This window comes from Microcebus murinus, chromosome 16 (genome assembly GCF_040939455.1).
Source record: "Microcebus murinus isolate Inina chromosome 16, M.murinus_Inina_mat1.0, whole genome shotgun sequence".
In the NCBI taxonomy this organism is placed as follows: Eukaryota; Metazoa; Chordata; class Mammalia; order Primates; family Cheirogaleidae; genus Microcebus; species Microcebus murinus.
The window spans coordinates 45419797-45444661 of NC_134119.1; the positions used below are offsets into that span (position 1 = coordinate 45419797).

A 24865-nucleotide genomic window follows, 5' to 3' on the forward strand; every position below is an offset into this window, starting at 1 on the left:
TTTTTAATCTGTTTCTTTTACTCATCCTAATCTTTCAACTTCCTTTATTATTATAATGTGCCTTGAATCTTTTTAGAAAACAGAAGGAGAGTACAGATTGCATTGGAAGAATATTTTAACCCTTCCTTAAAAAATTGTTCCATATACATTTTTAGAATTTTTCCCTGTAGAAGTCCGTAGTGTCTTCTGAATCTTCCACGCCTTAGCCAATGTTCCCTCTAGTCATCTGGCTGAGCACATTTCACCATTTCTGGTTGTCTGCAGACCACTAACTCACATAGCAAAATACTGCACAATGCTGTGAGCTGGGCCGTTGGTGACCCACAGCACCTGGCCCCTCCAGCAATGGAAAGCTGGTCTCTCTGTCTTGACAAATCAGCAGGTCCCTAAAGGGTAGCTCAGTTCGTCTGAAAGTGACACCCAGAGAAAGGCTATTTTTGCTCCCAGTCCCATGCTATGCTTAGCTTCTCACACCTTCTTGCTCTCAGGAACCCCTAGGTACAGACTATGGGTCCCAGGACACCAGGGGACACTCACTTTTCATTTCCGTGTACCCATGGCCGACAATAATGCTTGGTACTCAGTAGATGATCCTCAAATATTTGCTGAATGGATGTGTCAATTTGGGCACATCATTTGGACTTCTCTGAGTCTCCGTCTCAACAAAGTGGGGAGATTAACTCCTGGCTTCCTCCCTGTATCATCGAGAGGATTAAGTGAGATTGAGAGACACAAAAGCACTTTGCAATGTACCTAGCGCTAGAAAGGATACGTGACCATCATCTTGTGTTACTCATAGTCGAAAAATAGCAACTGATGCCAGGAAAGCGCCTGCCACCCCGCTTATTTACACCTCCACTGACCTAGCGGTGTCTTCTGTTTCAAGAATGTATCAAAATATTTACTCTGGTGGAAATGCAGTTGTGCTGACCCACAGAGATTCAGGAAGGAAGAGTCGTAGGTGGCCTCTTCTTGCCCTTGGAAGCTTCTTCCAGCCCTTTTCTCTACCATGAGGAGGGAAGCTCGGGTCAAGAGGGCAGTAGGGAAAAGGTCAAAAGCCTCCGTGGGTCCTCTGAGTGTCTCTGAACCAGCCGATCGGGGATTCACCTGGCATCTAAACATCATGGCCAGTGCAGAATCCATCGTGTGACCTTCCTTCATCCAAGCCCCTGGGCCAGAGCCCCTCCCCTGTGCCTCCCCCCTCCTGCCCCCGCTGTGTCTCTCTGGGAAATAAATCAGCTATTATAACTCTCTAACAGACATGGAAGCAATTTTGGAAAACCTACATTGCCCTGGTGTCAACATTTTGGGACAAGTACATAGAAGCAGGGTCCAAGGACTTGGGACACGTACATTGCACGGGTGTCCAAAATTTGCCTTTGGCAATATTTTTGTGTTTTAACAAAGAATTATAACCTAAAAATAGAAATCACATTTTATCTATTATATTTTTTCACAATGTTTTATTTTGATATTAGAGGCTGGAAGCTATTAAGTTTCTGGCCCCTTACAAGTGACCAAAGCTTGTGTTTGTGGGTGGCTTATTACTGCATCTCTTTGCCCCTCCTGCACCTGGCCACACATGCAAGCTAGACTTGAGGACAAGGGGCCCCGGACCGGGTGGGACTTCCCAATGGCAGGCACCAGAGCGAGACATTGATTTGTTGAGCCCCATTTTCCAAACACCGAAGCAGCTCCTGCCCTCATGTATCGGACTAGGACTAATCCAGAAAGCAAGAGTAAAGACAAAAGAAAGAGCTTAGTGTAACGTTTCCCTTCCCCAGGTTAAACTCATTACAGACCGTGACCAGGAAAACAGGAAGGGGGTGAGGCCTGGCTCAAGGAAGGGAAACGCAGAGGAAGTGTGGGTGGTGGAGCCACGGAGAGCCCATTTGAAGGGAGGCTAGAAGGAGGCCACCCCAGCCTGGGGGTGGGCTGGGTGGAGGCCTGGCCAGGGACAGAAAAGGGGACAACCACTCCCAGGATTGTTTCCCAAGGACAATTTACAGTACCCATTGTTGGCCTTTCCTCTGGGTAACTGGGCACAACATGGGAGCCGGGATTCTCATTCATCTTGTCACTAGGTTTACTTTCCCTGGCACTTCAGTCCCCGGCTGCCTGGGCAGGTGGCTCTGCCCATGAATTCCAGGAAGCCAGGCAATACTGCTGTGTGGGTTTCAGCCCGAGCTGACACGGTTCCTGGTAAGAAGCTTTACTTTGGACCGGGCTGGGTGCACTTTCCCGCCATCTTCGGCAGATAAGAAAAGCATCTCCTTTTATGTTTATTTCTGTAGCAGGGTTCACTGGGGAATCTAATGCAGACAGCAGACTTAGTTCCTTCGCCTGGGCCATGATACCTTTTGAAGGTAGCTGGAGTATATAACATCTTTGCCAAGGGGGAGGGAATAAACGAGTCAGCAAACGGATTAGACTCGACTTAATCCATCTGTGAGATAGATGTGGGTGCTTAGGAGATGAATGAATGGGTTTATGTGGTGTGATGCAAAGTCTCAGCTGTTCTCTTAAAAGCACATTTCGGAGACGAATTTCTTATTGTGCATGTGTGAGCCACATATAAAGTGGGGCTTAATGTGGCCCAGTCTAGACACAGAATCGCACTCAAAGAAGCACAGCCCCAAAACAAAAAGTATAAAAGGTTATCTTTATTTTTCCACTCGAGTCTAGAAGGATGCTTAAAAGGGATCGAATTTATGAGCCAGAGTGGCACGTCTTAAAATTCTCTTGATTTGATTCTCTTGCTTTTCCAAAACTTTGTAGGCTCTCACTTGAGATGACAAAAACTCAGATTACTTCCAGCTTTTCAGTCTTTCCTGTTTCAATCGCCCATCTGTGCCCTATCCGCATTTCACAGGGACTGGAAACTTTTCTCTCCACTCGGTGCATTACTTGAGTTCTTCGAGACAGGACGGCTCAGAAGCCGATCCAAGAAGCAGGAACCCCTCCCCTTCCTCTTCCCTCCCTGCCCACCAGCCTTGCCTTTGTTCTTTCTTTGGTCTCTGCATCCCAGACCTGACTGGCTGCGCCAAACCCTCCCCAGGAGCAAGCCGGGCGAGAGGGAGAAATTTGGAAATCTTATTTTTCATGTTAATAAATCATGTTCCACCCTCCCACCCAGGCCCGGCTCTGCCAACTTCTGCAAAGAAAAGCCCATATTAACACGAGTCACCTCGGGGTGTCTCCACTCACAGCCGGACCCTCATGCACAGGGCATGGGTGTCACGCCCTGGGACTTCTCTGAGAAGCTCCCGAGCTGCACAACCCTGAGTCCATCCCCAGCCGCAGGGGTGGCAGTGGAACTCTCCAGAGTCTCTGCCATGGAAACCCATGGAAGAGGCTGTGCCACCAGGTATGTGCAGGTTGCCATTGTGCCCCTCCTGCCTATGGGGACCTCAGCTGGCACCATGACGGTGTGGAAGGAGGGAGGGGCCCAGGTGGATGAAGGAGGTGAGTGCAGGAGCCCCAGGCGCCTTCTCTAGCTCCCTAAGGCCTGGGCCGAGGAGAGCCGAGGCTTTGAATCCCTCGGCCTGGCGTTTCAGAAATCAGGACTTACGCGTCGTGCAGACTGCAGCCATGCCCACAGAGAATTAATAAATTATGACCGTGCAATCTGAAAGTTCTTGAGCAATACCAACGCACAAGCTCCAGGATAGGAAATTCCTGTGCAAATGTGAGACTTTGGAGCAGATCTCTGGCTCTGGAGGAGGACATAGACTTTATGACCCCAGGGCCAGGTGGTGGCCCCCTCCTCATTTGCTCTCGCACAGGCTCACTTCTGTTATCCTGCGACACGCCAGTGGGCTGGCACACAGCAAGAGCCCAACAAATATGTTACGTGACTGGGTAAAGCCCAAGACACTGATACCCTCCAGCACGGAATCCCTCCCTCAAGGAGCTCACGCTCAGTTTGCAGAAAGCAGAGTAACACGTATGACGTATGACGTTACTGCAGCAGGGCACCGGAAATGGTAAGAATCGAGTTCAGAGTAGCCCTTGGAGTTGAAATGGCTGCAGGCCTGTGGACTGGGACAGTAGGGGCAGCTCCCTACTGCCACAGCTGAAAAGGATCTGAGCTTAGGCCTCGAAGGTGGACATGATTTCTCCCCAAGGAGAAGTGAAGCCAGGACACCCCTAGCTATAGGGACAATTGTCACAGAGGTGTTAACCTTGGAGTAAGTGAGGTCAAAGCAGGGAATGCCAATTCCTGCCGTTTCACATTCAGAAGAGGGGGAGGGGTCGGCCAGGCACGGTGGCTCACGCCTGTAATCCTAGCACTCTGCGAGGCCGAGGCGGGAAGATCGCTCAAGGTCAGGAGTTTGAAACCAACCTGAGCAAGAGCGAGATCCTGTCTCTACTAAAAATAGAAATTAATTGGCCAACTAAAAATATATAGAAAAACTTAGCCGGGCATGGTGGCACATGCCTGTTGTCCCAGCTACTAGGGAGGCTGAGGCAGGAGGATCGCTTGAGCCCAGGAGTTTGAGGTTGCTGTGAGCTAGTCTGAGACCACAGCACTCTAGGTTGCTGTGAGCTAGTCTGAGACCACAGCACTCGCAACAGAGCGAGACTCTGTCTCAAAAAAAAAAAAAAAAGAAGGTGGGGGGGGTCTCATCCGAGCAGCCCATCAGGGTTCCCAGTCCCCCATTAGCAGGTGGAACCCCGAGTATCCTCTCCTGTAGCTTCCCTCTTTTTTCGTCATGCTTATCATATTAGTGGTGTAATTTGGAATCGTGCAATGACATGTTAACGTCTGTCTCTCCACCTGACAGCACACTCACGAGGGCGGGGCCCCGACATTTGGGTTCACTGAGGTTTCACTAGGTGCTCAGTAACCTGGCCCACATGGAACTGAAGCAGCCTGGGCTGAGGCTTCCCCACCCCCACGCCCACGCAGACAGGGAGGAGAGGGCTCCTCTGGGTGCCTCAGCGCACTCTGGGCCACCACCACCTGCTGATAGATGTGCCCTCTGGACAGACCCACTGGACAGAAGGGCCTGTGCCTGGGCTAGGACCGAGGGGTGATCTGGGCACTCAGCTTGGGGGAGTCGTGCTTGGGGGAGCCCTTCTTGGGGAGGAAGTCACTGCTGTGAAGGTCCCTTAGGGACACTTTCCGTGGGGAGTTCCCTTTGCTCCTGACAGCCTGGGGAGCAGTAGGCTCCAGCAGCAGGCCCCGTCCTAACTGCGAGATGCAGGTCACCGTGCCCTCTGCTGGCCAGGCCCGGCAGCGTCCTGGCCTTGGCTGGAGGGGTCTGGGGCCACCTGCATCCTCTCCTCCCAGACTTGCTCACCAGCTTCCTTTCCCCACGGCGAGGAAGGAATTGTCTGAGGAGAGGAGAAGGCAGGCCCAGCTGGGCCGACTCGGTTTAGGACCCAGCTGCTCTTGGCCAGGCGTCCTCTTGCAATGGGGACAGAGCGGGGCAGTGCACACAGGCTGCAGCCTGTGAGTGGCCAGCACATGGCGGCCGAGCTTGCCAGACACAGCTTCCTTCCTTGCGGCAAGGCCAGCGCCTGTCTGCACCTTGATCACGCGTCTCGTCTTTTAACTTTGGAATCGCATCTGCACCCACTTACACCCTCCGAAGAATAGCCCCATTGATCCTTTATGGCCATACCTGACCTTTTGCCCAAATGGCATTACCCAGCAGTGCCTTCCCTTATCCATTTAATTTGACACACGACTATATCCGGCAGTTTCCAAAACGTAGGTCCAGCCTTCAAGGATAAAGGCTGAGTCCGGGAGGAATTCAAAAGAAGAAGCCACAAATCCCACAGCAAGTCCTAAGGGAGCGTCTTCTAGCTGGGTCAGGTGCAAGGATCCACTCATGCATTCAACTCGTGGTGGTGACATTGCCAGGCACTGCCATTTGCCTCAGGAAAGATTGTTTCCAGCCTGGGGACGAGATGGGAGAGTCTCGGAGGAGGCCAGCAGAGCAGGGCAGGGAAGAGGAAGAGCAGAGGCGGAAGGTGGAGCAGAGAGGTACGAGGGGTGATGTGAACAGGACCTGCCAGGTGTCAGCGTGCCTCGGTGGCAATCTTAGCTCTTCTTCCCCTCACACGTGTCTCAGCCCTGTCCATGTGCCAGAATCACCCGCAAGCTTCACAAAATGCTGATGCCCAGACCCCACCCCAGAGATTCTGGTTACTCGGGCTGGAGTGCAGCCTGGGTGCGTGAATTTGATCCAGATGATTCTAACGTGTGACAAGGTTTAAGAACCCTGCCCCGGAGAGCCTTAAGGTTTCCTCTAACCTGAGCTGGGTCACACCCGCAGGCCAGGCAGTTGCAGCCGGTACCCGGCAGGTTGTGGGGGCTCGAGCTCAATTAAGTTTACGGACCCCCACGACCACTGGGGACCACAGGCTCCAGCCGCTCAAATTCCACCAGATCTATAGCTTGCTTTCTTCTGCCTCCAGCTTTCTGGAGCCTGTCTGGTGGCAGGACAACAAGGAGAGGGAGAGGAAACTCAGGTCAGTAGACTCCAAAGAGTGTCCCGGGGACGTGTCATGGCCATGAAGGAGGCTGAGCTCGCACCGCGCGGAGCCACAGCTGGCTCCTGCCTGGGCCTTGGCTCGCTGATGAGCAGAGCTTACAGCTGCCTCTGCCTGGTGGCACTTTGCCCTGGGGAAACGTGTCCTGTTAGGACGCTGTGATCCCCACCCCCACCCCCCGGCAGGCCTGAGCGGTGGCCGCGGCCGGGGCTGGGACACTGGCCGCTCCGAGAGTTTCTGCCAGTTCTATCCACTGGGATGTGCTCCAGGGAAAAGGCCTCTATCAGCTGTGAGAAAGAGAGCACACATTCCTGAAATATCTGATACACAAATGTTATTATTCCTTCACCCGTCCCACTGGCCAGAACGCGCCGCTGTGGTTTGAGACTCCTGCCCCCTCGCTCTGGAAGCGCCGCCGCTGCCCGCCAGTCCCGAGTCCCCGAGTCCCCGGCTCCCGCTCCACCCTCCCCGCCATCTCCAGGCCTCCCCGTCTCTCTGGACCTTCCCCCATCTCAATTTTCAGCCTCAAAAAGGGGCTTTTAAAAATTATTCTCAACTGCTTTTATAGGCCTCTGTGCCTTTGAGGAGAAAGAGGCACAGCATTTTCCTTCAGGACAAACCCAGGGGGCCTTTCCCAGGCAGGAGCAAGGGTCTCCGGGGGTGGAGGGCAGAGGCCGGCAGCTCCAGGGGTTTCTGGGCTCACACCTTCCATGGCCGGAGCTGCCTCCTTCCTCACCCGGGGCAGCCCGAGGACCTCGCACCTCCCGCACCGGCAGGCTTGTTAGTGCTGAAACTGGAGCAGGTGGGGACACGGCGGCCCATGGCAGCGACGCGAACACTGCAGACGAGGGGAGGAAGGGAGGAAGCTCCTGTGGACACGTGATCAGGGGACCACTCGAGGTGGTGGCAGGAAGCTGACTGCAGACTCCTCTGAGAGCCTTTCGAGACTATGGATGAGAACGAAAAGGGAACCGAAAGAAAGAGTCTCGTGACTCAGAAAGCACAACCGCCTTCGGTCACCGATGAAAGGCAAATGTGGCTTTGACCCCGCCGGGTCTCTGGGGCTTCCTGTGCCAGGCTCAGGACGAGCTGTGCGCTCGGAATCGATCCTCAGGGAAAGGTCGATGTTCGTGGCAAGAATCTCAAAGGCCGAGCTGTCTGTTCAGTGTGTTACAGAACCGAGTCTGTGAGCAGCACTTCACTTTTTCAAATGTACTTGAATTTCTAAACTTCTGCAGTGTTGAAAATTTTCCCTCCTAACCCAAGGACGCCAGACAGGGGACTCCAGTGCAGTGTGCACATGAGCCTGGCTCGGCTTTGTCCCTGGACACTTGGGAGTTGGAAACGGACCTTCTCGCAGACGCTGTCGGGCTCCCCATGTGCCAGGCAGGCGCCGCTGTTGGTGCCAGGGATGGAGACACTGAGGTGACAGAGAAAGCCTCCGCCGGGGTTGTGTTCTAGTGGACGATTCAGGTAGCACACAGGCACAGCTCGCAGGGGGAAGGAGCCCAGCTCCGGAGCTTGCATCCAAAGGGGTCTGGCATAGCGGTGGGGTGGGCGCCTCCTTAGGCAGGGTGGACGCAAAGCAGAGACTGACCTCTGCACTGGGGCCTGATCTTACGCCGGAGCCAGCTGCAAAGACCCCGAGCAGGGCTCTGGGGGGAGGGAGAGGCAGAGTCTACGCACCCCCGAGGGGCCAGGGGTGCAAAGAACAGACGGAAGGTGGGTGTGGTGGAGTGGAGCAGTGCCGGGAACGCTGTGGGAGATGACCACGGAGAGCTGGGCCAGGGCCACGTCACGCATCCCTGGTAGGCACTGGTGACATGTCGGGCGGTGACAAGCCACATCCAAGCAGGTGATGAAAGGATTGAGTCGTGCTGGCAAAAAGCTCACGCTAGCAGCTCCATGGAAAATGGGTAAGAAATAGGACTGAAATCCATCCTTTGACTTACTCTTCCCTTAAAACAAAACGTTACTGGATGTCAGCCCCTTTTAGTGGTCAACGGACATACACTGCGCATGGGGGGAGGGGACTCACGCGTGAGCCTGTGAACACGATACTGCGTACACATGTGTGCTTCTGTGGGGGTGAGCTGAAAGCTCCCGAAGCACAGAGATGCCACCAGGACCTTCAGGGACTTCTGGGAAATCAGAGGAGGCTGCAAAGGGAGCTGCCCTTGAGCCAGGTCCACCAGGCCAAGAGCCTTCGTTGTTGTTGGCGGATTGGGTGTGCACAAGTGCAGGGGGCAGCTGTGGCCCAAGGGGCTCAGGTGGCCCCCAGAGCACAGCAAGGGTATAGGGTGTGAGGCAGGCAGGGAGAGAGGTGAAGTGGGTGAGGAAGCTTGGGGGCAGATGGAGAAAGTCTTAGCACTGAACAAAGGGTTTTCCTAGAGGTAGCAAGAAAACCCTCAATGTGTTTGATCCTGGACATAGCAGGTGAGACCTGCTTTAGAAACTAGCTCAGATAAGACTTCAGTATCCTCAGAAAAAAAAAAAGAAAGAAACTAGCTCAGGGCAGTGTGCCTGCGCTTGGGTTCCCCCACATGCAAGTCAAGGACTGTGCACAAGAACTTATCTGGGAGGTGCAGAGAAGCCAGCAGGGACGGGGACATTCCATTGTGCAATGGAATGGGGTGGTATGAACCAGTGCCATGAGGTGAGCTATGAGGCTTAATCCCTCAGAGAAGCTCTAAGAAACTGAACATGTCCCCAGCCTCAGAGTCCTCCTGGGCAGGGCCAGGAGCCGGGTGTGCTCTGACAAGCTCCCTTAGGCTGTGGCCGAGAGCTGCTCTCGGCCATTAGTTTCTGGCACTTCCAGCCTCCTGCAGTGCAGGTGGTGGCCTCTCCATGGCTCTGGGAAGAGCCATTGGGAACAGGAAGCTCACACTGGCTGTGGGAAGTCAGTAGGGCCCTCGGAGGGTGGGCAGGACACAGCCAGGTGTGCTGCAGTGAGAAGCAGACCAGGGAGGCAGGTGGGCAGGTGGCATGGCACAGAAAGCGCGGATCTGTACGCAAGAGCACTGCCGTGCTACTTGCGCGCAGATTTCTACTACTGCTCCACTCCTCTGGCTTTAATTTTTAAAAATTTTATTTTAGAAAACGGTAATTGGGATGTATAAGCAGAGAACATCTGGCATGACTAGACTATCCCCAACAAAGAGAAACAAATCAGATCTTAAATGGGGAATAGGACTGTTCGGGTATAGGTGACAGTGGAACTGGGTCACCCCAGGAAAAGTCCCCGCAGAAGGTCCCGTCTTCACCCACAGAATTTTCCCAGCCCATCCTTGCTCTGCATCAAAGAGAAAGAAAAAAGGTTGGTTGTTGGATGAGTGTTTTCATTTTCATGTTTGTTAAATGCTGCAAACTATTTCAGCAATTCCCTTACTCAGCAGACCCACTCCTCTTGCGGAAGTGCTAACACATTTCAGCCCTTTCCTGCTTTGCACGAGCCGCCGGAGCAGCACCTAGTCACAATCAACTTTTGTCTAAATGTAGGTCTCTGAGAGGACAACGACCCTGTGAGAGGCACTCCAGCCGGACAGACTGGCTCGCTGTGGGGTCACAGAGCTCAAAGCCACAGGCCCACGGCCTGGGGGAGCTATAAGCCTTTGGGACACAAGGGAGCTGGAGGGCTGTGAACCCCTGGACCACAAGGACTTCCCCCAGGAAGGAACTGTCAGAGCAGAAGCTGGTAAGGACATTGGGTGACTCAGCCACAACCTCCCAAGTTGGCTGAAGGTGGCAAGTCCCCTGATGTCAGCAGCACAAGCCCATGTCTACAGGGACACCAGGAAGGGCAGAGAAGCCAAAGTGGTGATGTGTCCCAGTTTGGGTCCCCCCCACAGTGGACCCAAGACAAGGATGTGGGTGTAAGTAGTCACCCAATCTCAGGATACAGCAGTGGGGGGGTAGGGAAGGCAAGTGGTGACAAAGAGAACACTGGCAAGCAGGCCACCACGGTGGGCAACTGGGCTCCATCCCTTTGGGAATGTCAGGAGCCACCTCAGACTCCACGGAGCCCGGGAGCTGCGTGTTTATATAAACCACCCCCAGCAGCGGCCGGCTGAGCTCAGCCCCTGGGAACAAGGAGTGTTAATTCCCCGACAGTCTGTCGTGCACTCGGGCAGGCGTCCACAGCCGCAGGAAGCCACAGGCAAAGATGGACACAGGTGCTGACGGTGGGAAGCATGTAATCCCTGATTTGCCTGCAGTCCTTGTGTGTTAGTTCTACTTATTCTAACCCTCGAGTTAACGAAATTACCCAGGATGTTTTTCTTTTGTATCTGACTTCTTTTGCCCAAAGTTATGGTGCATGAATTAGTTGTTCATTCGTTTATACTGGTGAGTAGTATTCCACCGTATGGATGTATCGCAGTTTGTTGATTCATTCAAAGGGACATCTGGGCTAGTTCCAGCCTAGGGATGTTGACAATTAAGCCTCTGCGAACATTTAAGGGCAAGACTTTTTGTGGACATACATTGTCCTTCCTCTTGGGCAAATACTTCAGAATAAAATTGCTGTTAAGTTGAAGTTCAACTTTATTTAAAAAAAAAAACACCTACCAATCTATTTACAAATTGGTTACACGTGGACTTATTTTTCTTGCCATTTATTTAAAAAAAAAAACAAATAATACATGAATAATCATTGTAGAAAAAATAGAAAATACTGAAAAGTTTAGTATAATAATTTAAATGATCTGAAATAGCTCCACCCAGCAATAACCATTTTAGCCCTGTGTGTTATAGAACATGGTCCAGTCAATAATTACTTGATCCCAAAGAACAGGAACCATGTCAAGTAAAAAAGAATTTTCTCAGAGGGACACAGAGGCATCGCTTGGTGACAAGAGGCCAGAGATGCAACTGAGCTCCATGGCAATGACAAATCCTAGGTGGCCTTCCTCAGCCTCTCCTGTCTCTCACTCTGTCTCCCCCTGGGCCTGCTGGGCCTTTTCTCCCCATCTCCCCTCTTCCGGTTTCCCTGCTACAAATCAATGTCACTCGCTGGCTCACGGCCCACTGGGCCTCTCTCTCCAAGTTGTCACAATGAGATGGCATTTGTGCACAGCTCTGTCTGCATTGCAGGACTCTTTGTTTCTATTATAAAATAAAATAAAATAAAATAAAATAAAATAAAATAAAATAAAACAAGGAATCTGGTTGGCGCAGCTCTGCTCAGCTGTCCATTCCTGGTCTAGTCACTGTGGCTCGGGCAGGGTCCCTGAAGCAAACTGGCCACTGGGGGTGTGGGCAAGAGGAGACCCTCTCTGGGAGAGTTGTGGGTAGGAAAACAGTGATGAGTATGTCTAACACGACTCCCCACCAAATACCTTATGATTTGCAGGTACTGTATCCTGGTATCCTCTAATGAGATGTACCACGACTGACTTAATAAAGTCCCTAGTGCTAAACATTTAGATTGTTTCCAATTGTTCCCTCTAATAAACCACACTTTGATGAACATTTTTGTACATATTTTTCCCCCTTAGGATGAATTTCTTAAAATATTATAGATCCAATAGCTAGTGACATTGTTTCATTTTATCTTCACAATAACAGCATGAAACAGGTTAATACCCCCATTTTACAGATATAAAAACTGAGGTAACAAAAGTAGACACAGCTCTTAAAGGTCAAACACCTGGGGAGTGAGAAAACTGGGATTCAAACCCCCGAGTCTGAGCCAGAGAAAGATTATGGACCTAAGAATAAGCCACGGTTGGCCGGGCACAGTGGCTCACGCCTGTAATCCTAGCACGCTAGGAGGCCGAGGCGGGCGGATTGCTCAAGGTCAGGAGTTCGAAACCAGCCTGAGCAAGAGCGAAACCCGTCTCTACTAAAAATAGAAAGAAATTAATTGGCCAACTAAAAATATATATAAAAAATATTAGCCGGGCATGGTGGTGCATGCCTGTAGTCCCAGCTACTGGGGAGGCTGAGGCAGGAGGATCGCTTGAGCCGAGGAGTTTGAGGTTGCTGTGAGCTAGGCTGACGCCACGGCACTCTAGCCTGGACAACAGAGTGAGACTCTGTCTCAAAAAAAAAAAAAAAAAAAAAAAAGGATAAGCCACGGCAGAACAAGCTGGCTCAGTCTAAAGGGAAACAGGTGTTAATATCCGGTGTGGCAGAGACCAAGGAAGCCTCAGCCTTCAGATTTACACACAGAGACAATTCCTGATTCTTTTGCCAATTAATGATGCTGCATGGAGAATCTTCCTCCGTGCTAGAAGGTGGCTCCTCAACCCAAAGGACCCTTGAAAGGGTAGCTGTCTAGGAAATGCCATGCCTGCACACTATCTTCTCTTCATACTGCATTTTCATCCTCTTGGCTTGGCGTCCTACAGACACCCCCTGGGGAGTGGGCGGCCACATGGTTATTCCCATCTCGTAAGAAGGGAAAGTGGTGCAGGTGACCTTCCAGGGGGCGTGGGGGTGTCCTAGGAGGACCAAGAGGAGTTCTTTGTGCCTGAAGGTGAAAATCAACCTCAGCGGAGTGAGATGCCCACCGCATTCCTAGGTCTCATGTTCAGTGTCACTCTAGGAGGTTCAGCCAGGGCTGGGACCTCCTGGGACCTGACTCTCAGTCGTGGGGGAGGGGGAGGCTGGAGCCCTGGTGATCTAGACAGAAATGTATTTTCCCACAGTTCTGGGGGCTGGAAGTGCAAGATCAAGGTGTCAGCAGGGTTGATTTCTTCTGAGGCGTCTCTCCTTGGCTTGCAGATGGCCACCTTTATGTCACCTTTTCACACGGTCATCCTTCTGTACACGTGCACCCCTGGCATCTCTTCAGGTGTCCAAATTTCCTCTTCTTGTAAGGACATTAGTCAAATTAGATTAGAGCCCATATACATAACCTCATTTCACCTTAATCACTGCCTTCAAGGACCTATCTTCAAATATAATCCCATTCTGAAGTGTTAGGGATTAAGACTTCAACATATGAATTTGGGGGGACACACACTTCAACTCATAACAGTATCCAACTTCACAAACAAGTAAATTATCTCTATTCACATGATCTGACAGAAAACTCCAAAGAATTCATTCAAACACTATGAAAGCTAATAAAACATCTGGAGAACTTGTAAAAGAATAAAAGATCACCACACAAAATAAGTTGTATATCTACACATTATCAATAAGTAACCTAAAAATGAAACTAAGAAAACAATTCTATTTACTACAGCATCAAAAAGAATGGGATACTTAGTAATAAATTTAGGCAAGGAAGAGTAAGAGTTGTACACTGAAACGTAGAAAGCATTACTGAAATAAATTCAACGAGATCTAAACAAATGGAAATACAGGCCATGTTCATGAATCAGAAGACTTAATGTGTTGAGACGGCAGTACTACCCAAGGTGATCTACAGATCTATTGATTTGCACACTTTTATGGATGTACTTTATACATGAATAACAAGAATAAAAACATAAAAAAGAGAAAAGAAGCAAAGACAAGAAAACAAGGGTTTCCATCACATTTTGAGAGGAAAAACTTAGAGATCCTTATTTTGGTCTACGAGGCACCACATGTCAAGCCCCTGGCTACCTGTCTAAGCTCCTGTCCCTGCCCCTCACTGTAGCATGCTCTGCTGTATAGACTGTGATGACAGAACGAGATGGAATCAGAGATTCAGTGTCCGTGTACCCAAAGACTGTTATACAAGAAAGGGGCTGAGGGGACGGGAGAAAGAAAAAGAAGGAGTGGGTAGACTTCTCTGTGCCCCCACAGGATGGTCCTAGAACCAAAGGTAGATGCTGAGAAAGCTGCCACTCAGTGGTGATTAGCACTTGTCCCTGAGACATGCCCGTGGGACCAACTGCCTGTGTCACACCAGGCTTCCGTGGATGCCTGGGTCCAGGCAGAGCCCCAGGGCCCCCTGTCTGGCTGCTGCAGAAGGGCACTGTCTGGTTCTGCTAATCACCCTGGAGGTGGCTCCTCCTGCCCTGAGCGGCTGCTGCCACCAACCACCTCTGCTCCCCCCAGTAGGATCAGGCGCCGTCCTTACAGGCTTTAGCCAATGAAGCTTCTGTGCAATTGCGTGACTCGGGACGGACAAAGTTGGTGATGCTAATAAGGAATGACAGCTGGGGAGGCCACCAGGGCATCTGCAGAGAGGCAGACGGCTCTCAATTCCTGCTAGGTACGATTCAAACCTGAGACACTCTGACATCTCAGGGGAGGTGTGCAGGGACGCTGCGTGGACACACCCCCAAGCCCCCTTCAGGAACGAAGAGCATAGCCCCGGCTCCAGGGCCTGAGGCTGCCTGGCCAGCCGCTCCAGGATTGCCTGGGCTGGAGACAGCCCCTCCTGCAAGTCGCACCCGCTTGCAGGGCGGTGTCCGTAGACTGATTAATGTGGGGCACAGGGGCCTGAGAGCCCTGACAGGGTGGGTGGGGACCTCAGCAGAGATGGCATCACAGCCCACTGTCCCCTCTACCCACCCTGTGTCTTTCCTGTCCCTTCCCAGCAGTGACCCCAGGAGCATGCATAATAACCCTGAAGAAGAAAGCGTTAAAAGATGAGACAAAATGTGAGTGTCCTTTCAGCGCCCCAAGCCGTAAGCAGCTCTTTCCTTAGCAACCCAGCATATCAGTTCACAGTGTCTGTGTTTATTTTTTCTCCCAGCCAGAGCCAATCTAGACCGCTTGCTCTGGGTCGAATGCTGAAGGAGGCAGCAGTGTTGGCAGGCAGAGGGGCTGTGGGTTGTCGTCTTCCTCTTCCTCCTCCTCTCAGGGAGACAATGGCAGGATCCAGTTGCTTATCTCAGCAGGCTGTCTGGGCGTCTGGATCCCGCAGGGCAGGGCGGGAAGGCCCTCAGCTCAGCACTGCCCTCCTGTCCGCGGGGTGGACATGGCAAAGGTTCATAGACACCTGGGTAAGTCGCTTAACACGGCCAACCTCGGCGTCCTCACCTGAAGGGTGGGGGAAACAAAGCCACCGCCCACCATCGGCTTTGCAGAGTGACAGGAGGCACATGCACCGTGGTACCGTGGTACCGGGGCTGGCACTGTCTCAGCAATTTGCACTTGAACTTGCAGGACGGGTCTCACTTGCAGGGACTGTGACAAATTCCCCACCTTCAGTGACCTTCTGTGGGCACCACTGCATGCCTGTGGGTGTGCAGGTAGGCATGGTGGGAAATGCTGTACTCTTTCTAAGAATGAGGTTGCAAGTCAAGGTTTCTCTGCTTCTGGCTATCGGGCTTTAAAGTAGTTGTAATCTTTGAGCCTCCATTTTCTCACCCGGAAGTGGGGCTCAGTATACCTATTTGTCAGGGACAGACAAATGTGGGAATCTGGCGAAATAAATGCTCACAAGAGAGGTCTTGACACCCTCGGAGGCGCTGGCTGATTTGGAATCCAGCTTGGAATGCAGGGGGACTTGGCTGTGCTGATGGGTGGGATTAGCAGGCCAGGAGCGGGGTGCTCAGACAGACTGAGAATACAGTGGCAGGACGTGGTGGGACAGAGAAGACTCCAGGAGGCTGGACAGAGGGAGGGCTCCAGGCCTGAGCTATCTGAATAGCTCAGGAGAACCCAGGAGAACCTGCACAGAAAGGGGATGTGTCGTTGAACACAGGCATGGCCTGCCTGAAACGTCTTCTCTCCCCACTCCCATGCTCACCCCCACCCCAGTAGACTCCTATTCATCCCTCAAAGCCCAGCTCTGTCATCAAGTCTTCCAGAAAGAGTCTCCCAGCACCACCCTGACCTGTGGGCAGGTTTCACACCACGTCCATGCTTTGGCCTGGGCTGTCGTGGTGGGCAGTTGGTGACGACCCCAGCCCTCCCTGAGATAAGTGTCCCCTCCCAGTGGAGCACCCGCCAAAGTATTTTCTGCTGCATTTTGTCCCATCTCTGGAAAGCCATGATACCTCAAGCTGCCACTATGCACTCCTTGTTCCCAGAGGCAGAGAACACCAGGCAATTTATGACCAGCGTGGGGAAAGTCAGCGGCTGCCAGACAGGTTCAGACCTGTTGTGCCCGGCACCAAGCGCGCGTCTCCCAGGGATTTCACGCAGCCCCTGTGGGACGCAGCTGCGACCTGCCCTGCCCTCCACCAGGCAGCACACATTGCCTATTCCTTGTGGGACGGGGAGTTTCCTCTGGCCAGGTTTGCAGACATACAGCAGCCGGCACAGAGCAGCGCCAGGGCTTTCAAAAGACAAGGAGTCAAAAAGTGTACTTTTTTTAAAAAAAAGCAATTTTAAAATGTCTCTGCCATTGGTAGTCTCATTTTTTTTTTTTAACTTCGGAAATAGTCTGGTGATTAAAATGACCAAAACAAAGCAAGTGCCCTTATGGAGACTGAGAAGGAAGAGGAAAACAAAGAACAAAAACAGGGACAGAGAGGGAGGCTTGGGATGTGTTTGGTTTGGGGTTGTGTAAGTGCATTTTGTATTTTTATTTTGTTTTTCCTTATTCTCTCTCCCTCATCTGAAATGTGTAGCAAAGAAAAATTTAAGGTGCAAGAGGAAAACTATCTGCAAATAGTAAATTTAACCAAACTCTGGGCTGAGATCTGCATTTGCCCTCTAAAAAACCACGCTCAATTCCTCATCAGCAGCCCCAAAACAAAGAACAGCTCTCACTTTAATCAAAGGGAATAACTGTCTCATCACCACGTGACTAGAAACTAACTGTCTCCAGGCCAGGGAGACCTGTGGTCAGTGCCGCTGCACAGCAGACACTGGCCTCGCTGGCCTCCGGGCTCAGGAAGAGATTGGCCGTCCTTGTAACCTGGGGAGGTGGAGCCGTGGCTGGCTCCAGACAGTGACGGTGACAGACATGGCACCTGCCCCTTGCAGGCCAGAGTGCTTAATTGCCTCCAGAGCTCTCCTTCCCTCTGTGCCAGTGATAGCAATGTTCCAGGCAGGGGTTGCTCCATCAGCCTGAATCCAGACTAAGAACAGCAGGGATGGGAGCCCCTCGGAGCTCCTGAAATTAACACGTAATGTGCATCTGGAACGGATTCTTTGTTGTTTAAATTCACTAAGTGCAAATTACATAGCACAACTAAGCCTATCCTAATTAATATAAGATTAGTGTATTTTTTTAGCTGAGAAATAACAAAAATTCAATAAATAGATAAATGAAAGACTAAACAGATAGATGGATGGGTCGATGGATGGAGCTGGTAGATACAGCTGTTTGTCTATAAATTTCAACCACTATCTTTGACATTTCTCCAGAACAAAACTCCTACATGGACGCTGTGAATGTTGAAATGAGAGATCTATTAGAAGCCAAAAATGTAAACATTTTTAATTGATAAGAAAAAAAAAAAGCCTGAAGTGGCAGGCACCAACAGCTTTGTCAGTTCCTCATATTCAATGCTATCAGTATTTAGCAACTCTCTTCAGATATGCAGATTTACAAAACATCACTGGACTTATTGTCTTGTGAGGCAAGATTCATTTCCTTAAGTGTGAAGGCTCTCCCCCGGGGTCAAAACACCATGAACATTTAATTCACAAGAGTTCAAGGAAGACTTGGCAAAAAGATCAATTCACTTCATGGAGCAAAAACAAAACCAGGAGGCTAGTGGGTGGAGGTGGCTGGCTTCTTTTGTTTATTAGAATTGATCATTGATGGAATGGAATGGATTTTGGTTGGATTTTTTGGGTGTCTGTCTGTATGTATGTATGTGTAGTGGAAAGAGAAGAGTTTTCGAAATAGGCCTTGGCATAGCCCTGCTGGGGTCACCCTGAAATGTGAAGCCATTTCCATGACTGTCGAAATCACCTGATAGACAGTTAAGGGCTCTAGATCAGAAGACTTTGTCCAGAGAAGACCTCATGCACACGTACACAGTTCACACACCTTTGGCCTCATGTGGCAATAATTAACTTCTAAGCTCAGCCGGTGACCGGTTCGCCAGCCCTGACTTCTCCCAGCCTCTACTCATTGAAGGTCTGGGCTGAATGTGCTCTGGGTGATAATTGGGTGTTATTTTATGTTCAGACATAAAGCAAAGCGAAGCGTCTGGAATAAATGCTAGTCTTGTCCTTCACGGGGCTGAGGACAGAGCAGCCTGCACAATCGGGCCATCTCACTGCCAGCTGGCCCCAGCCGCTGGGTCCCTGCTTCTGGGTGATAAGCCCTGGAGAATGTGCAGGTCATCAGAGCACGCTTGTCATTTACTAACCCCGGGCGGGAGCCAGCCAAATCCCTCCCTGCATGACCCTTAAGCCGCTTATCTTCTGGGCCACATCACATGACATCATCAGCCGTGGACGTTTATTTACAAGCTCCTCACCCTAGGTTTGGAAAGCATTTCCACTCCCATTCCCGAAATGAAGATGTTAGCCCCCTCTTAGGAGAAAGTAGGGAAGTGGCTTTCTCCAAAATCATCCTTACCCAGAAGACTGTGGAGGGCAAACATGCAGGCCAGGCTGAAAGTTCTGCCTGTTGTCCTTGGTTTGGGTTCGGTTTGGGTTTCCTGTTCTCCTATCAATTCTAACAGCTCTCTTTTCTGGGGCCCAGCTTTGGAGGTGAGCCTGAGGCCACGCATTCTGGGGAAGCCGCCTTCAAGCATGATTAAGGTCGAGGTTGGAACCAGAGAGAGTGACACTGAGACAGCCCTACCAGTGCTGGGTGGTGGCTGTGGAGACTGCCATGCAGGAGGTGGTAATGACAATGTAGACATACTCAAGGCTGCAGGGTATCAAAGTCTTAGGCTGCGTCCAGCTTTATTTTAAGTACTTCACATAATTCATCTCATTTAAGACTCCAAACAGCATCATGGATGACAAGACTGTGTTCTAGCCCCTCACAATCTACGGGGTGGACAGAACCCAGGAAACCTCAAAACACCAGGCAATCGATATTCTTCTAAAGAGATAATCACTAGTACCAGATGCCCATCCCTGTGTGACCTACGCAAGCACACTAGAAAAAATGATAAGTCGAGTCTTGTTATAATAGTATTAGGATAAATAACAAGAACCAATTTAAAATTCTAAGTCCAGAGGAATTTCTGATTTCAAGTATCAATGAGAGGAGATAACTCACTAGCATGAAAGAAAGCAACTGTGGAAGGGGTCAGAATGTGAACCCTGAAGCCATGCTGCCTGGTTTGAACCCCACTTTGCACTTTACTTGCTCTCAGACTGAGAGAGAGAGAGAGAGCTGGTTCAATTCCCTGGGCCTTGGCTTTCTATTTGTGAAATGAGGCTAATAACAGCAGAAACATCACTGGCAGGTGTAAGGAATAAAGGATGTGATATTGTGATGGGACAACATCAACACACAGACTGGCAAATGCCAGTCTCTTGTTTCCCCACAGATACATTAAATAAACAAATAAAGCCTGGCTAAAATAACTTTACAGGAGCTCTGGAGATCAGTCAAAAATCTCCACCAACCAAGTGGAACTCGATCAAGGAGAAGCCACACTCAAAATAGTGGGAAATGTGACATTTTCACTTGTCCTTACCCCCTACACACCCCCAGTGTGACATGGCATGATATAGAGGATGCAGTAGTCCAGTCTCTAATTCCATTTATTGAATTGGATAGAGCACAGTGGACCTAATATTCAATGCTCTAGCCTGACTTGGGGGTGGCTGAGGGATTGGTCTTGGTGTCAACTGATTCAGAGCACAGATAGCCCAAAACAGAGCAGTTTAGACCTCAAGCCAGGAGGAGCCACCAGAAGCAGTGGTCACGACTCATGATAAATGCAGTGGGAATAAAGACTTATAGATATCTGGAGCAAGAGATTACTAATAGAGGAATATAACTGTACAGCTAAGGCCCTGAGAAGAAGCAGAGGTGACACTCTTAGGAAAGTTGAGATATTTAAAAACAGCCATACACATAGGGAAAATTTAAAAGCACACACACACACAAACACACACACACACACACACAGAGGCACAAGAACACATGTCCACAAGAGACCTCCACAAGCCTTAACATCAGGCTTATTATGAAAGGCCTTCCACTGCATGGAACCAGTCTACAAAGACTGGGAGAGTGATTGTATTATCAACTTATCAATTTTCAACAAAAGATCACAAAGCATACAAAGAAATAAGAAGATCTATCTCCCATTCAAAGAAACAAAATAAATTTCTAGAGACCATCTCTGAAGAAACAGAGACATCATGTTTGTTAGATAAAGACACTGAAACAACTGTCTTACATATATTAAAAGATCTAAAGAAAAACAGGGACAATGAACAAAAATAAATTAGGAAAATGATGTATAAAAAATGAGAACATCAACAAAGTGCTAAAATTACTCCAAAAAACACAAAAATTTTGGAGCTAAAAAATACAATGACTGGCCGGGCGCGCTGGCTCATGCCTATAATCCTAGCACTCTGGGAGGCCGAGGTGGGCAGACTGCTCGAGGTCAGGAGTTAGAAACCAGCCTGAGCAAGAGTGAGACCCCGTCTCTACTATAAATAGAAAGAAATTAATTGGCCAACTAATACATATATAGAAAAAATTAGCCAGGCATGGTGGCACATGCCTATAGTCCCAGCTACTTGGGAGGCTGAGGCAGGAGGATTGCTTGAGCCCAGGAGTTTGAGGTTGCTGTGAGCTAGGCTGACGCCATGGCACTCACTCTAGCCTGGGCAACAAAGTGAGACTCTGTCTCGGAAAAAAAAAAAAAAAAAAAGACTGAAATAAAAAATTCACTTATAAGACTTCAACAGAAGACTGAAAGAGGCAAAAGAAAGAATTAGTGAACTTAAAGACAAGTCTTTTGAAATTACTGAGTCTGGGAAGCACAAAAAAGAAAACAGAATGAAGAAAAGTGAATAGAGCCTAACGGACTTATGGGGCACTATGAAGCAGGCCAATATACACCTTATAGGGTTCCCAGAAGGAGGAGAGAAAGATAACAAGGTGGAGAGATCATTGAAGAAATCATGCACAATTAACTACCAAATCCGAGGAAAGACATGGACCTACAAATCCAAAAGGCTTGATGAACTCCAAACAGGATAATTCAGAAAGACCCACACTGATACATAGCTTAATCAAACTGTTGAAAACCAAAAACAAAGAGATAATCTTAAAGGAGCAAGAGATAAGCAACCATCACAACCAAGATTATTATTGGATTTCTCAATAGGAGCATTGCCAGTCAAAAGGAAGTTGGGGGGGGGCAGTATTTTAAAGTGCTGAAAGGAAAAAAAATGATAGTTCTATATCTGGCAAAATGATTCTCAAAAAATGAGGGAGAAATTAATGCATCTTCTGGTAAACAAAAGCAGAGGGAGTTTACTACCACTAGACTAGTCCTACAAAAGATGATAAAGGGAACCCTTCAAATTTAAATTAAAAAATGCTAGACAGCAACTCAAAGTCATATCAAAATATAAAGTTCTCCTATAAAAGTAAATTTATGGGCCAAAAAAATATTGTTACTATAATGGTTTGTAACTCTACTTTTTATTCTTTCATATAGTTTATGAGACCAAAGTATAACAAATTATAAATCTGTATTCATAAGTGCAGAATATAAAAAGATGTAGAGTTAGCCTTTGAACAACACAGGTTTGAACTACATGGGTCCACTTATGTGCAGATTTTTTTCAATAAATAGACTGAAAAATATTTTGAAGATTTGCCACAATTTGATAAAGTTCACAGATGAACCATGAAGCCTAGAAATATTGAAAAAAAAGTAAAATTTAGACATGTCATGAATGCATGAAATATATGTAGACTCTGGTCTATTTTATCATTTACTATTACATTTTAATAGTATAAAATATACACAAATCTGGCCGGGCGCTGTGGCTCACGCCTGTAATCCTAGCTCTTGGGAGGCCGAGGCGGGCAGATTGCTCAAGGTCAGGAGTTCGAAACCAGCCTGAGCAAGAGTGAGACCCCGTCTCTACTATAAATAGAAAGAAATTAATTGGCCAACTGATATATATATAAAAAATTAGCCGGGCATGGTGGCGCATGCCTGTAGTCCCAGCTACCCGGGAGGCTGAGGCAGAAGGATCACTCGAGCCCAGGAGTTTGAGGTTGCTGTGAGCTAGGCTGATGCCACGGCACTCACTCTAGCCTGGGCAACAAAGCGAGACTCTGTCTCAAAAAAAAAAAAAAATATACACAAATCTATTATAAAAGTTAATCAAAACTAATACACACATTTACAGGCCATACATCTGCCATTCATAGTCAAGAGAAATGTAAACAAATGTAAAGATAGAGTATTAAAGCATAACTGCATATTAACCAAAATACTATACTACTGTTGTAATTTTGTAGCCACTTCCTGTTGCCATTGCAGTGAGCTGAAGTTTGCAAACATCCACTTAAAACAACCTATGACACTAATCATCTTCACATGAGCAGTTTGTCTCTCCAGTAAAAAGTGATACCTCATAATTTTTATGTATTTTTCACTGTACTTAGTGCAATACCGTAAACCTGAATAACACCATGGGACCCACATGAAGTTCTACTAATGATGCTGAAGTGCTCCTGAGAAGCAGAGAAAAATTATGACATTAGAAGAAAAATTCAAATTGCTTGATATGTACCAGAGATTGAGGTCTGCAGCTGCAGTTGCCTGCTATTTTAAGATAAATGAATCCAGCATAAGGACCATTGTAAAATTAAGAAAAGGAAGTTCATGAAGCCATGACTAAAGCTATGTCAGTGGGCACAAAAACTTTGTACTTTTTGTAAAATATCTCTTTATCTCATATTAAAAATGCAGCTTTTATATGGGTGCAGGATTCCTATAAGAAAGGCATACCTGTAGATTCTAAATATGATTCAAGAAAAAGTGAAATCATTATATGACAACTGAAAGCAAAAATAAGATGAAGGATCTAAAGCTGGAGAATTTAATGCCAGCAAAGGATAGTCTGATGATTTTAGAAAGAGGCTTGGCTTTAAAAATGTCAAGAAAGCAGGAGAAATGGCTTCTGTCAACCAAGAAAGAGTAGCCAAATTCCCAGATGCTATTAAGAAAATCATTGAAGAGAAAAGATATATGCCTGAAGAGATTTTTAATGTGGGTGAAAGTGCTCTATTTTGGGGAGAAAAAAGCCACAAAGGGCATTTGTTAATAAGGAAGAGAAGTGAGCACCAGGATTTAAGGAGGGGATTTAAGGAAGGGACAACCTAACTCTACTATTTTGTGCAAATGCAGTTGGGTTTATGATCAGGACTGCCCTTATCTATAAAGCTGCTAGCTCCTGAGCTTTGAAGAGGAAAAGTAAACACTGCCCACCAGTCTTCTGGTTGTACAACAAGAAAGCCTGGACAATGGGAACACTTTTTCTGGATTTAATCTATCAGTGTTTTTCCCCCCAAAGTCAGGAAGTACCTTAACATTAAGAGACTGCCTTTTAAAGTTCTTTTGATATTGGACAAAGCCCCAGACACTCAAAACCCCATGGGTTCAACACCAAAGCCATCAAAGTAGTCTACTTGCTTGCAAACCCAACATCTCTAATTTAGACTCTAGATTGGGGGGGTCATAAGGACTTTTAAGGCTCACTTAGTACTCTGTGAAAAGGATTGCCAACACTATGGAAAAGAACCCCAATGGAGAAAACATCATGAAAGTCTAAAAGATCATACTATTGAAGATGCCGTCATTTGTTCTAGAAAAAGCTGTAACAGCCACCAAGCCCAAAACAATAAATTCCTGCTAGAGAAAACTGTGTCCAGATGTTTTGCATGACTTCACAGAATGTATGACAAAGTCAATCAAAGACATCATAAAAATGATTGTAGATATAGTAAGCAAACAAAAAAGGTGGAGTGTGATGGGTTTGAAGGTATGGATTTAGGATAAGGTCAAGAGCTAATAGGCACCACGCCAGAGGAATTAACAGACGACTTGGCGGAGATGAGTGCTTCTTAACCAGTGTCAGAGAATGAGGAAGAAGATGTAGAAGAAGCAGTGCCAGAAACAAACTGACATTAGACAATCCGGCAGAAGGATTTAGATTATTCAAGACTGCTTTTGGCTTCTTTCACAACATAGACCCTTACGTGATATGGGCACTGAAATTAAAACAAACTGTGGAAGAAGGATTGGTTACCATATGGAAACATTTTTAGATAAATAAAAAAGGGGAAAAAGACAGAAATTATGATGTATTCCCATTAAATTACACCAAGTGTGCCTGCCTCTCGTGTCTCCCCTCCCACCTCCTCCGCCTGTTCCACCTCTGCCCCCCACCCCCCAAGCAAGACCAGCCCATCCTCTTCCTCCTCAGGGTACTCAATGCAAAGATGATGACGATGAAAACCTTTACGATGATCCACTTCCACTTAATATATAGTATTATTATATTATACTATAATATTATTATATTATACTATATATAAATATATATAGTAAATATATTTTCT

At 48.3% G+C, this 24865-nt stretch overlaps 1 long non-coding RNA gene across 1 annotated transcript; it reads right to left on the reverse strand.

Annotated features, from left to right (window-relative positions):
- Window positions 1–2643: 2643 nt before the first annotated feature.
- On the reverse strand, window positions 2644–7620 carry LOC142861061 (uncharacterized). The gene is made up of 2 exons (XR_012912420.1): window positions 7210–7620; window positions 2644–5908 (listed from the first exon to the last, which is right to left on the reverse strand). It is a non-coding gene; the product is annotated as an uncharacterized LOC142861061 (long non-coding RNA).
- Window positions 7621–24865: the final 17245 nt, after the last annotated feature.